Raw genomic sequence first — 13,384 nt, forward strand, 5'->3', positions numbered from 1 at the left:
GGCGCAAACAGACGATAATACCGAACTTTTCAGCTTTCAGATGGAAATTGTGAAAACAAATTTTGACACTAAAAAAGTGCTGATATCGTCTTTTCATAATCTTCTTTAGCTAAAGCTGTTTTGTTTCGCTTGCTGGCATGCCTAAAAGATGAATGATGGTTTCTGAAGCGTTCTTTAAAATTATTTGCTAGTCCAACGTATGATTCAGTCGTTGTGTCAGTGGAGGTGACAATGTCTTGATAGATACATTAGTTTGGAGGCATTTACCATCAAGCGGACATTCTGGTTTTCTTTCGCAGTTACATGTGTCATGCTGTTCTCCAGGTGTTTGGGTGGTGTATGCTGAAAGAACTCTTTTGTTGTGGGATCCAATTATTGTTTTCATGTTTGGCACGCAAGATTAGCTCAGTTTCAGTGTGTGCCAATTGAAGATCTTGTTCAATGGATGGTTCTTGGGGAAGCATTTGTCAACGATGAGAACCGGAAACTTCTTTCCCAGGTTTGATCCTTTGCTGCCATCTTGTATGTTAAACTCGTCCCAGTCTTCCCCTTACTGCGATTCCAAAATGGTGGCCTCGCACCAACGTTCGTCGCGAATTTTGCCACTGTTCTTGACCTACACTACAACCTTCAGTTGAGACAGCATAACTAGCGATGAGGTGAACCAAATTGCGGCCTAGAACCGAGTATTTTGATGAGATTTTCAGTTTGTAACGTAAATGCCATCAATTTTGAAAGATAAAGGTGCGTCTTACAACCGAGTGCGCCTCGTATCCGAAAAACTTCGGTAAGTAATACAAACTGGCAATAATTATTATTTATAATGCGCCGATCAAATCGAAACTTAACAAAAAATGTCTTCAAAAGTTGGGGACAGACAGACAAATCTGACGACAGGGTAGGGCATTTGGACACTACTTTGGTCCAAGGGGGCGGGAATTTGAACAGTCCAATCTTCAAAAGTTTAAATGCCCGTGGTTTGCCCGGAAAAAGGGGGGAGGGGATGTTGAAGTTTCCAGTTGATCGGCGCTTAACTGGAAAGGAACAAAACCTAACAAAGACAACAACAACAAAAAAAAAAGAAGCAAAAGAGCGTTCGTGTGCTATATTTATTAGCTAACACCAGTTAAAACATGATCAGTAAGTTTACTGTTTTATGGCATTTTTCAATTTAGACCAGTCACTACTACAGAGAAGCCTATTGGATGACACAATAATTATTATTTACACGTAATCCGCACAGCCTTAACAAAATAAGGCATGAACTCCACTCCAAGAATCGCATTAACCACGGCAACTAATTAGACCTTTTCACATGTTAGAGTGGTTTTCAATTGAGTGTCGAAAGTAATTAGATAATTACTTTGGTTTTGCATTACTTCACTCAGTGATTGGTTCAAAGTTCTTGCGCCACTTTTTCAACCAATCAGAAGTGAAACCAAAACCAATCGTGGCTCGCGCGTGGACATTTTCCCGCGCTTTGTGTCGGTTACGTGTAATTACTCCAATTCTTGATTGGTTTACCGGATTGTCTCCGTCCTTTCTGATTGGCTAAAGTAATTACTTTGGTTTTGGTTTTACGACACTCAATTGAAAATCGCTCTATTGCTTGTAAATGAATATTATTGTTACTTGTCCAGCTCTTATTTTATTTGTTATTTTGTTGTAAATAGTCTCAATTGTTATGTGATCATGACCTATTGCATAACTATTGTCACTTCAACTTGCTGTTTCTCATATAATTGTTATTAATTTTTATTTTGTTTCTAATGTATACCTGCTTAATTATACGCCAATGGCTCAGTGTTTGAATTGTAGATTAGGTAATCTGTTGCATGGTGTAAACACATTGCACCTTAATATTTGTCATTACATGATATGTTTTACCTTGATAAGTCTGTGTGAAAGCATGTTATAAGAGAATTGAATTTAATTTAATGCTTTTACTGATTGTTCATCAGGATATGATATAGATGGTTTTCACCTGACGTCACAGCAGCCATGTTGGTACACAGAACAATAGGGAAAAAAGTCTTTTGGGAATTTGACTCTATTATAATGCAAAACATCAGTGAGCCATAATTTGCTATTGTTTTGTGCACCAATATGACCGTCTCATCATGTGATTAAAAACCATCTGTGGCCTGCACTTTACAACTTTATAGAGCACTGACAAGAAGCTAATTCCTCTAGCAACTCTTGTTCACCTTTTGTGCACTCCAATCAAACTTCCTATGTGCTTTGAGCTCCTTAAGTACTGCAATATTATCTTGCATTCAATTTGACCAATTTGATTTGATATGTTAGGAAGAGGCTTATTTACCACAAAACCATTCATGAAAGGAGATTTTTCTTCCTGAGTATAAAGGGGAACTAATCTCACATAAGGATGGAGAAACAAGAGAAGAATTATATGATCCATCTCTCGGAAGTTTCCTTTATTACTTTAGGGATGGTGCAAAGTGTTATTGGTAAGTTTATCCAAAAGATTGAATTATTAATAAAATTAATTGTGTATTTCAATCCGTAATTTTCCGAAAAAAAAAAAAGAATAAATAAATGATTATCTTAAATTGCACTTCCTCTCCTACGTGTACATTGCCCTCTCATGTCATAAAATTTGTTACAGACAGCTGTAGGGGATGAAGGAATGCTTGGAAGAAAGATTACCGTAGTATTTCATGACCAACAGAAGGTCATATACATGTAAAACATTGTGATAGGTGGAACAGAGAAATGGTGTTTACTTGGCGAGGTTGTATTCCTATAGTCAGAACTGAAATTGGCTGGAGCGTCCATCCTCCACACTACAGTGAAGGCACTGAAGTCAACCTTTTATTTTATTTTTCAAAAACTTCCTAGTTGAGATATGATCTGTTTTGATTGGCTCCTTCAGCTGTGGGAATGTGGTATCTCCCCTGGGAAGTATTCTAAAAATAAATCTTCTCCGGGAAGGGACTCAAGAAATTAAAGGGCATGGAGACTCCTACTTGGGGCTCTTGGTGTTAAGTAGTCTCTCTGGGTTTGTTCATGGAGAATTTTTCTGCAAGCAATTTTTTCTGACTGATTTTGTGAACCCACTGACTCCTGAACCACCAGTCTGAAATTGACGAGTAAAATCGTCTGGCATTAAGTCTCACTCCCACGGGTCAATAGGTTAACTATGCTATAGCATTTGACCTTTTTCCCATATGCGGCTGGTTTTGGTGAGTTAATGTGTCAATCACTTACCAAGCATCATTTTTTATCAACGTTTTTGTCACATTTTGCAGGGGTTTCATAAAGAAAGGTCATATATTCATTGGAAGGGAATGGGACACCCAGGAATGGAAACAGAACATTGCAGAGGGGACCCTTAAAGCAATACAATGGAATTTGATTGTGGGATTTTCATCCTGAAGGTGGGGTCTAAACCAATGTATAATGTAAGAAAAATTGAGGGCTAGTTATCTACTCATCACACACTCCAAGGAACAACCAAATGAATACAGTCAAGCCACATCATGACATGTATGTCATGCGCGACCAGTTGTTTTGAAATTTGAACAGAGTATTCAAATTTGCATGCCAGTTTTGAACTTTGCTTTCGACATTCCGAATTCCTTTAGTGCTCTCGCCGCAATTTCTTCGGCCCTCTCTTTCAGGAATTTCTGGATCCGCCCCTGGGTCGTATCAGTTGACCCTGAGATGGGAAGGCAACAAAAAGTTGGTGATGAAATCAACGATTCCAGGAATCCATAACCAGACGATTCTTCGCTCTTTGTTTGACTTTGATAAAGTATAAATGAAGTTCATTGTTGTTATATCCTAACTCTACAATTCTTCTCTTTCACATTTTGTTTTGTAACTTCAAAACTTCCGTGGTCGTTGATTTTTTTATGATGTTAACGACCTGTCATAAAGTTCGAGTTAGTTTAGACGGTACGATTACTTGGGCGCTCGCCATTGCAACAATTCGCATGTGAAAACGTCCAGGCGACCCGGACGTGAACACATGTTACAAATTTGACAGGCAGCTTTTCATTTTCTAACGAACCAAGCTCTGATTGGCAGTAACTTGGACGACAGATGATTACAACATGTCGTCTTTCAACGCGTCCCTCATCTCAGTTCATGTCAACTACAAATGAGTCAAGAGAGGTCAAGTACGAAACACAGCAATGGTAGATTATGTCAGTACATGACAATGACAGAAGACCTTTTTCGAACCATCTTGACAGACAAATTACATGTATTCGTGAAGGGTTGACTGATGTTCACGACATTATAAAGGCAGAAATCTCGATTCACGCACTACAACTTTAAAGGATCACGCGTCACGGTTAATATATTATTCACGAATCACAGCTCTATTTCTTCAGTTTTCCCGATTCACGGTTTTTTTGGGCATCAACTCACGGATCACGTGAACCCCCTTCCAGACCCTGTTGACTGTAAATCAGTCAACATTATGAAACACAGTTTCACAAAATTTATCAAAATTTGCACATGAATGGTTCAAGTACATGTATAAGGGATTCAGGCGCTATTTTTATTGACATATGCAGCATGAGAGTTACTACTTACTTGAAACTTTCACAAATGATTGTAGAACTTGAACTTCCCTGCCAGCAGAGGTGTCTTCTTGTTGTGTCCACTGCGCTGATGAGTACGGGAAAAGAGACCTCTGCCACAGGTTGAAACTCACCGTGTTGCGCCGCGGTTATCCTCACGTTAGACTTTGTGTTGTGCGGGCTCACTTAACAACAGCGGAATTACTGAAGGAATGCGTTGGTCACAGTGGGCTCAAGTCACAGTCAGCAAACATATCATGGGGCATGCATTTTGAACAGTGCGATCTAAGGTCGTGGACCACGGTTGGATCAAAGTGAGTTTCGATCCATACTCGTCAGCCCAGTGAATGCAAAGGAAAAGAGGCATCTGCTAGCACGGAACAACTGAACCTTGCATGATTTTGCTTTTGCTCATAGTTTGTGGACTATGTTGTCTTTGGCAAGGGTTTATCCTTCAGTGAAATTTTTAAGACACTGTGATTTTGACACTTTGATTGCAATCCCAATCCACTGATTTTTATACACAAAATCTGCATAAAACATACATGTAACCTCTGGCTGTTATGAAACTATTTTTGCTGTCTTTGCAGGATGAAGGGCAATTGAAAGTATGACACGGAGGTAAGGTAATTGTTTTTGCAAACGTTGGCCGTGTGGCACTTATATTTCAACAGAACTAACTATTGGACCCGTAGCCCACAAGGGCTACGGGTCAATAGCCCATGAGGCGAAGCCGAATGGGCTATTGACCCATGGCCCTTGAGGGCGAAGGGTCCAATAGTTAGTTCTGTTGAAATATAAGTGCCACAACTAGTCGGACAGAAAAGGCAATAATAAAGTTAGCAAATGCAAGTTAAAGAAATATTTATTTGAGAACAAAACGAAAGAAAGCATAACGCTTTTGAAGTCTTTTCGCTACTTGAGGACTGTTAATAATAGTTCTCTAGTAGCATAGCCAATCAAAATGCAGGAATTGCATTAGACCACTAGTTGGGTCCTGTCTGACCTTGTAGCTCAGTCGGTAGAGCAGCGGTGATCTAACCCGAAGGTCGTGGGTTCAATTCCCACCCTGGTCAGACATTTTCTCTGTCCTTGTGTGGGCCCCCGGGTGTGGGCCCAATTCCATTGGTAGGGCTAACGCTCACGTGGTTTGCATGGGTAGAAAATAGCACTTCACATTATCTTCCAACAGTTAATTTGGAAGGTAATGACGTTGACAACAGCGTAAACAGAGCAGTTAAAGACACCTTGTCCGGTGTGGATAATTGACATTTTTGGTGTGATGGTTCCTGATTTTCATTCTGCCTACTAAACCATCTGTCAAGACATTGACAAGTACCAGATTATCTTTTTTTTTTTAGCTCACCTGAGCCGGAATGTTTCTTTTGCCTGTTGTTTACAGTTTAATGCCAAGCCTTTGTTACCTTGATTGTTTTACACATAGATGATCTCAACCATGATGCAAAATCTTTCAGAATGCGGGCACGTTATTGTCTTTCAGTCTTTCTTTTCATGTTGCTGTTGTGATGGTTTCATCATCATCATCTCTTTCTTTACGGTCGGAGTTTAGAGTAGCTACATGTCCGAAAATCTACTCTACCAGCCATGATATTCTTCAAAGGACAGACCACAACGCCGGTAACTCCATGCCCTACTCTTTGCGAATAGTGTGTGGATTCTTTTTTGTCCCAGAGGGTTGTGAAGAAGAGTTCTGAGACAGGGCCTACGGTTTGTCGTCCTAGAAAGTATAACCATTTGCAGATGTCATTACGACGGTAGCGCTTTCTCCTCAGTTACTCTAATAACCGAGTGTTGGTCTGGCGGTGGTTCGAGCCCTCACGCGTGGAAGTCCGATACTCAACCAACTGAGCCATTAGAGTTAACTATTAGAGTGTAATGTGAGCGTTAGCCCTACTGATGGAAATGGGCCCACATAAGGACAGAGAAAAACTCTGGCCAGGGTGGGAATTGTTCACTTCCTTGCAACTGAGCCACTAGCCTGCGTAGCAAGCGTTTCCGTGGGGGGATATGGAAGACTTTTAATGTGTTGGCCACGCGAAAAGTGGGGCGAGACAAGAAGGAAACGCTTGCAGACAGTCAACACTCATGGTCATCCATCAAAATGACATTGGACATTTCGTAACAATTACACGACCTAGTATCCCATCTTATTACGACAAGGTTACCTCTGTAAAGAGAATGAAAACATGCAGAATTGGAGCTTTAGTTCAACAAGAAATAGCGTTTCTAAGCTAAGCCGCGCTGATCTACGGTATTTAGGTCTAAAAACCCCTTTGAAGACGGTTAGCGTTCAATTGTTTTGCTGGGTACCACTATGTCAATACTCTAAAAAATTCGACTTTCCGGGAGCTTGTCTCGTTACTCTAGTGGATATCGGAAACTGCAAGGAGAAGCCATCGATCCGGGTGCAACTCTTTGCCTCGCCTATTGTGAATCTTCTCTGCTTGTTTAAAATGTTTGTGTCGTTGAAGTAGATTTGAGGTCTAAAGTAGATTGTACGTCGTGTAAGTTGAATAGAAGGGAAATGTCAGTGAGGGATGGCCATGAGTGCTGACCGCAGACAAACCTCTGCATTTTGAAAACTGCATGTCATAAATTGACCAAGAAAATGTTGGTCTTTCATAGCGAAACTGAACTTTGGGCAAGAGAATCTAAAGCAATTTGACAAGGTAAATAACGATAATGTTGACCAATATTAGTAAATAGATACTCTTCCTGAAGGCGGCTTCCAAGCCCAACTAAGGAAATGTTCTCGTAAAAATTTCCCGCGGCGATAAGATTTTAATGTTTAAATTTGGTAAGGTAAATATTCCAAATGCTGTGAACAAAAGTGCTTCTAGTAAATTTCAGAGTACCTGAAATCCGAACGAATGTTGTTGTCTAACAAGCTCGCCGAAATTACTAGCTTTTCCAACACAATTTTCTGTCCGGTGATAATAACACCTTGTTGTTGGTGCTTGTGTATTTAAAGTGCCTATCACCTCAACACACTTTTCCAATATATTTATTCTCCGAAATCGTCCCAAATACATGGTGTTGTTTTTAGAACATTTAGATTGAAATTCACTCTTCCAATGGCTTTGAAAAATGGGAAAAGTGGTCAAACTGTGATTAATAACCGAGCAATGAAAGGGAATGGGTTCGATACCGGGTTGACGTCACAAATTAATTTGCATCACTGTTTTCAAAGAATTTCCTCAATGCAAATTAATTTGTGACGTCAACCCGGTATCGAACCCATTCTCCTTCATTGCGCGGTTATGGATCAAAGTATGATCACTTTTCCCGTTTTTGAAAGCCAATAAAAAAGTGACATTTGAATCAAAAAGTTCTATAAACAACACCATGTATTTGGGACGATTTCAGAGAATAAATATATTGGAAAAGTGTGTTGATGTGATAGGCACTTTAACGTTTTCCAGAAAGTGATGTTAAAATTGAAGGAACAGCTACAAATAGTCTATCGCACTTGCTTCTGCAATAATGTGAAGGCTTCGAAATCCCGAAGCATTGGCATTGAAAATACACTACAGGAGCTCCACAGTCGTGCAAAACACAAGGATCTCGTAAGATTTAATCATTTAGGAGTCTGTTTACTAGCCAGCCGATGAGCCGAAATCCCCATTAATTGAAGGCCTTCTTGATTTGATCGTTCGCAATACTTTTGAGAGGACTAATTAAGTCTTAATAGGCCAGTTTCGTATTCTAACGGTTGGACTGGATCTAGCATGAAGTGGAGGCTTATGCGGGCAAATTAATTTGCATTTGAAAAGATCTGCCCGCATTAGCCTCCATTCCATGTTAGATCCAATCCAGCCGTGAGAATTCGAAAATGGTCTATTAAGGACGGTGCCTACTAATTCAAAGGTATTTTTGCCCCGGTTTATGATTATGGAGAAAATGTAGATCTTAACGAGTGTTATTGAAATCCAAACAGAAAATTGGGAGTAACCACGCATTTTTGAAAGATAATAAATAATATTAGTAAAGAGGTTTAAAATACAAAGCAAAGTATGGCGTTCTGTCTCAAGTTGAAGCTTAATTATCTCTCAAAAATGCATTGTTACCCCCAGATTTCTCTTTGGATACCAAGAGTACTTACTAAGATCTACTATTTTCGTATAGTTTTAACCGCGCAAAAATATCCCTGTATTAATAAGCACCACCCATAGGAAATCCGACTATCTCGAGATGCGCAGAACGTATGCGCAAAAATAAGAGTAGGTGCCGTCCTTAATACGCAGGCATTGCTTTCGTAGAAAATGAGGCTTTTCCCGAAACCAGCGGGACGAGCAAATTTCCCCCTTGGTCGAGCTGTTTAATAAATCGAAATTTGTTCTTCTTCTTTTAAGCCACCGCTAAATCCTTTATCGACAACGGAACTAACTGCTCGATGTAACACTTCTTTAAAAGAAGGTCTCTTCGCCATTTAGCCTGCGTAGTGAGTGATTTCAGCGAGCGAAAAACGAGTCCAGCAAAAGCGAATAACTTTCTCTGATTTATTCGCTTGCTACTGGGGATACATTATTTTGACATGAGGGACTGAGGTGTCAATCAAAAATTCCGAGTTGTGCAATCAGAGATCCCGCTCGTGGGCTAACTAGAGTTTTCATAATTAAGGGGTTTGTCCGCAAGCGTTTCCTTCTCCTCTCCTCCCCTTCCCCCCCCCCCCCAATTTTTTTTTTGCGCTAGCCCTATTTTCGCGCGGCCAGGAAAATGAATTCGTTTCTCGCCCGCTGGAGACGCTTGCTACGCAGGCTACTGAGCCATCGGTGCACGATTTTGTCAATTCCGACATAACACCTTTTCAAATTAATTGGTACTTTTTCATTATAATTGGTACTAAAAACTGTTATTCATTATCGGCCATTATTGACCATTAGAGCCAATCAGAGATATCCTTTACTAAAGATGATTAGCTTGGCTAATGTTAGCCACTTATCAGTCTATTATACCCAATGAGAATCCTGTTATCCGATAACAGAATAATCATGGATAATGGTCGCCATACCTTGGATAATGTTAGCGAAATTCACCAATAACCCTCGAGAATTTAAAACAGAATATCTTTCTTCATGTAATTAAAACCACAATACTACTCTTGTTCCATTGACCCTCAGCTTAAGCTTAATGAAAATCTGTCAAACCGCATAAAGAGCGCGCCATTATTTTAACGTTTATACCGTGCTATATCACAGCAAAAAACAGAATCAAGGCGAACCATCGACAACTTGATGATAATAGTAAATAATAATAATAATTGAAACGGTATTGTCCTATTGACGAATTTCCTACTGACCAAATAACCAAGTAGCACATTTGTCGGCAGACAGAAATGAAATATAGGTACATGAGGTCATTATCTTTTGCGTTCGGTGTACTGTGTTGCGTGCAGCGCTTTCGCCAAAGTGAAACTTCATCCCTCCCACAATTGCACAGATAAAACGCACCAGCATTCAAGACTTGATAAACCTGACGCATGAAATATTATTTTTGTACAGTACAGTATTGGAGAATTTACTTATAAAAGAAAAATACATTGGTCGACCCACATCTGGTGTGCATATGTGCGTTCGGGTTCTTATTTGATCCAATTTAAGCTTGTCTTGCAAAAGATGTTGTAATGGTTCGATGAAATACGGGGATGAAATCAGGCATCGTCACAAGACTTCTTTGAGGCAGATACTTCTCAATTTGCTTTGGTTAACGCAACGCAAAATGTTTTTGTTGAATAGCAAATTATGAGCTTGGCTAATGTTATCCACTTATCAGTCTATTATACCCAATGAGAATTCCCGTTTCCGATAACAGAATAATTATGGTAATCCTCGCCATACCTTGGATAATGTTAGCGAAATTCACCAATAACCCTTGAGAATTTAAAACAGAATATCTTTCTTCATGTAAGTACAACTACAACACTACCTTTGTTCCAGTGACCCTCAGCCTAAGCTGAATGAAAATCTGTCAAACAGCAAAAAGCACGCGCTATTATTTCGTTTATACGTGACTATATTACAGCAAAAAACTGAGTGAGGCGTATCATCGACAATAATAATAATAATAATAATCACAGTATTGTCCTGTTAACGAATTTCTTACTGACCAAATAAGTAACTAGTACATTTCCCAGCAGAGAGAAATGAAATATAGATACATGAGTTCATTGTTATCGTTTGTGTTCGTTTGCGCGAGCGGTGTAACCGAAGTGAAACTTCATCCCTCCAACAACTGCACCGATAAAACGTGCCAGCATTCAATACTTGATAAACCTGACGCACGAAATATTTTATGTATAGTAGATTATTGGAGAATTTACCTATAAATGAAAAATATATTGGTCGACCCACATCTGGTATGCATGTGCGTTCTTATTAATTTTGATCAAATGTACTAGTAAGTTGTCACACAATTGCCGAAAATTAATGGTTGGGTGACATACGGGGTTGAAATCAGGAATTGTCAAAACACTTCTTTGAGGCAGATACGTCTCAATTTGCTTTGGTCCCCATGATGCTAAGAAGCGCGCATCAACATGATTAAAACTGAAAACACATTTTGGTGCACTTATCTAATCATGCCTATCATATACCTACGCGGACTTGATCGACCGCACGCAACGACGTTCGGCCGCCATGTACTTGAGAAAAATGTTGCATTTCGGAAAATGTTGCATTTTTTCCTAAACCAGTTTCTTACTATTAACAATCTCGTTTCAATCCACTAGCTTGACTTTGAATTAATTCCCAGAAGCGAGCAACTCTGATTTTCAGCACAACACTTGTCAACGTAACCTACCATAATTATTTACCGCGCAAATTGTATTCTTAATCCTGCCAAAATTGTTCCAAACGAAACTGGCGCTGTAATTGCCTTAAAACATTTGACTAGACTGACTGACGAGTTTTGTTCTCAACTTTTATTTTTTATTTTTTGAAAAGTATCACAAATCACTTACACAAATTTGGTACAGTGTACGTCTACACTGGACGACATTGTTTCGCCGTACATTTCGCACGCTACCATTTCGCCATTTAGATTTCTATCTTCTTTAATACCAACTAAGAATTAAACATAACCTGAATGTAGGCGTCAGATTCTGTGAACATTTCTGGTGCCCTAAGTGCCTTTTTAAAGCTGGAAAGGGTGCATTCTGTACCAGTGTCTTTGGGGTCTAAACTCGATAACGTCGTAACCAAGTATAAAATACCCACTGACCTTTGACGCGTTCCCTGTCTTTTAAAGCAAATTCACTCCCTTTGGATGTTTGATCAAAATTGTGGATTCGGCTGCTGCAAAGACGTTTCTATTCTTGACCATTTCAAAAGACAATCCTGCTGAATTGTTAGCCATTAACAATGAGTGTACAAGTGGTGCACATGCGGCTTTGTCACGAAACAGGGATTTGGTGACAGTTTTCGCCTGCACAAGTGGCAGTGGAACATGAGGTGGAACATGTACTACTTCAAGTATTCATGAGAAAATGAGAAAGGGATAGATTTTAAAAACTACTGTGGGAAAAGGTGTAAACTTAACTTGCAATCTTTCATGAATAATTGTGAAAACATAATCTTAAAAAAGGTGAACAGTGACAGTGTGGCGTTACACACTTCGCATGGAACCACAGAACAATAGATCATAATAAGCCGTTGAAACTCTGGAATTAACGTGTTATTTCTAAATTGACATGTGTAAGAGTATAGTTCATATGGAACGGTGTGTTCCTCTGTACTCAATCCATCGAGTATGAAGCAAAAAAGGGTGCGAGTGGAAAAAATGGCCGTGCGAAAATCTGAAAGAGGAGACACGGTCATGTTTTCTCTCCATACTCCACGAAGAACGGAAACTGAAGCACTGATTGTATTACCCAGTGCTTCCTTTTAATGTCGTCAGTGTTGTGTTTAAATCTGATGCACAACAAGCAAGCACGTTCAATTTCGACCTTTAGCTAGTTAGATTCACAAAAGAAAAGAACATTAAAACAGAATGAAAACCTACAAGATGATCCCGATTTCCCTCACGTATTAAATTAAAAAAATTTCTTTGAAAATCCTCCGAATGTCTGATTAATTTCTCCTCCTCGGTGACCTTGTACTTTCTCCCTAAGCATTGTACTTTTACTTTAGGACAGACTATAAATTTTAGACTAACGTCCTTTGTGGGCTGTAGAACAATTGATTTTTTTAAACTTAACTTTATTTTCATGAATTGTGTGAACACGTACTGATTTAACGACAGTAAGTGCGCAGTGTGAGCCACACAATAATCTGTTGTATGTAACTCTAGATTCCAAGTACAAGTGTCTTTTGGGGATACCTTCAATATTGGGTTACCTTTTGAGCTGTAGGTCAAACAATTTTAGGCAATTGCCGCATTGACCAACGACATTATAAACGGATAAAAACTGCAGAAGAAATCAAAAGACAAACACAGACAAGCCAAAAATACTTGGATGGGTAAACTGGAAAAACGTCTAGGCCGACTATTTTAAACTTTATTTCAATTTGTACGATAAGTGTCATTTTTAATTCTCAGTCATTATCCTTGTTTGTTATTTGGTCATGTTTTTACCGAAAAACGACTTTCACTTTGGCAATTCCAACTTAGGAGGTATGAGCTCATAATCAACAACAAAAAACAGACTTATCTGGGGCGACTTCGGCCTACTCGCCTCTTTGAACCCTAAGGTTGCTTATACATAGTTGAAAAGTGTTCATTGGTTTCACTGTAACATAACATATTTTGAGACTACTTGAAACGGGGAAAGGTCTTTCAACTCAACCTTTGCTGAACCCTTTCCCTCCTAGGAG

General features: G+C 39.3%; 1 long non-coding RNA gene across 1 annotated transcript in view; it reads left to right on the forward strand.

Annotated features, from left to right (window-relative positions):
* LOC138035567 (uncharacterized) overlaps positions 1–2,404 on the forward strand; it is a 3,712-nt gene extending 1,308 nt beyond the window's left edge. Inside the window, exons 2-3 of the long non-coding RNA XR_011129613.1 lie at positions 300–499; positions 2,308–2,404. This is a non-coding gene — a long non-coding RNA (uncharacterized lncRNA). The remainder of the gene's footprint in view (positions 1–299; positions 500–2,307) is intronic.
* Positions 2,405–13,384: the final 10,980 nt, after the last annotated feature.

The sequence above is a fragment of the Montipora capricornis genome, unplaced genomic scaffold (assembly GCF_036669925.1).
Source record: "Montipora capricornis isolate CH-2021 unplaced genomic scaffold, ASM3666992v2 scaffold_423, whole genome shotgun sequence".
NCBI lineage: Eukaryota > Metazoa > Cnidaria > Anthozoa > Scleractinia > Acroporidae > Montipora > Montipora capricornis.